This window comes from Trichechus manatus, unplaced genomic scaffold, assembly GCF_000243295.1.
Source record: "Trichechus manatus latirostris isolate Lorelei unplaced genomic scaffold, TriManLat1.0 scaffold00040, whole genome shotgun sequence".
Classification (NCBI taxonomy): Eukaryota; Metazoa; Chordata; class Mammalia; order Sirenia; family Trichechidae; genus Trichechus; species Trichechus manatus.
Window position 1 is genome coordinate 10,739,500 of NW_004443976.1, and position 1,868 is coordinate 10,741,367.

The window sequence follows — 1,868 nt, forward strand, 5'->3', positions numbered from 1 at the left end:
TTTTTCGGATCTTTGCTGTGGAGGGACGGTGTGGTGCTTCTGCCTAGAGCGCCATCTTGCCGGACTCCTTGGCTAGCTAATATTTTATTTAACATTTTTTGCATTTATATTCACTTTCTTTTCTTTGCTTCCACTTTCCCTATCCAGTTTTGTAATTACGATCATACTAGCCTTATAAAATAGGCAGCTTTCCCTCCTTTTTATATTTTATATTTTCTAGAACAACTTGTATAAAATAGGACATAGCTACTCAACGTTTGCTAAAACTGTTTATGCCAGGAGGTCAGTTTTTTATACAAGTTTTCTTATATACAAGAAAATCTTATATACAAGTTTTCTATTTATTCATATGATAGTGTACTTTTTTTTTTTTTGGAATAGAGAAACCAGTTTATTTTAATATTAAGCCCTCCACAGTTGACAAAGACTTGATGAAGGGAACACACCAAAAGGCTCCAGCAAGTAATATGCTTTAGCTGGTGAACTCTGTGAACAGTCATTCCTTCTTTTCTTAAACATTTTTGAGTCTCTGCCTTGTCAGGAGCCTGTCCAGAGCCTTCCACAAGATCTAGTGCACACCAACCAAGACCCACTGCTGTTGAGTCAATTCCAACTCATAGCGACCCTATAGGACAGAGTAGAACTGCCCCATAGGGTTTCCAAAGCTGTAATCTTTATTATTATCATTTTTTGTACTTTAGATGAAGGTTTAGAGAACAAACTAGCTTCTCATTAAATAGTTATTACACCTATTGTTTTGTGATATTGATTACCAACCCCACGCCATGTCAACACTCTTCTTCTTGACCTTGGGTTCCCTGTTACCAGCTTGCCTGTCCCCTTCTGCCTTCCAGTCCCTGACCCTGGGCCGGTGTGCCCATTTAGTCTCGTTTTGCTTTATGGGCCTGTCCAGTTCCTGGCTGAAGGGTGAACCTCAGGAGTGACTTCATTACTGAGCTAAAAGGGTGTCTGGGGGCCATACTCTCAGGGTTTCTCCAATCTCTATCAGGCCAGTAAGTCTGGTCTTTTTTTGTGAGTTAGAATTTTGTTCTACATTTTTCTCCAGCTCTGTCTGGGACCCTCTATTGTGATCCCTGTCAGAGTAGTCAGTGGTGGTAGCCAGGCACCATCTAGTTGTACTGGACTCAGTCTGGTGGAGGCTATGGTAGTTGTGGTCCATTAGTCCTTTGGACTAATCTTTCCCTTCTATTTTTAGTTTTCTTCATTCTCCCTTGCTCCCGAAGGGGTGAGACCAGTGGAGTATCTTAGATGGCCACTCACAAGCTTTTAAGACCCCAGATGCTACTCACCAAAGTAGAATGTAGACCATTTTCTTTACAAACTATGTTATGCCAATTGAGCTAGATGTTCCCTAAGACCATGGTCTCCAGTCCTCAGCCCTCAGAGGGTTTGTATGTTTCTATGGAGCTTACATGACCTTGCCTTGTTGATACTGTACATTTTTAAAAATGTATTGGTATATGCATTTTTAAGGGTTTAAAAATGCTTCGGTATATGGTTGTGGAGTCAGAAACTGCTGCTTGCCTACCCAATACCCCTTCTTTACCCCAGTTGTGCTCCTGGCAGCAATTGTATCCAAGTAAAGTGCTTACTTTCCCAGACTCCCTTGTAGGTGGAAGTCTGTAAGGGATGTCTGGGAAAGTTTTTGCTTTCCAGATAGAGGCTCCACCTCCTCCTCTTCCCCTTTCCTTAGAGGAAAACAGCATCTTATAACTATGAGGTGACAAGCATCAGCAAGAATGACCCATACGCAACTAACACAACCTGTACAAGGAAAGGTCATGGAGGCCCCATGGACACATCCAAACTCCCCGAGGGACTGAGTTGCTGGACGGAGGGCTCTGGGG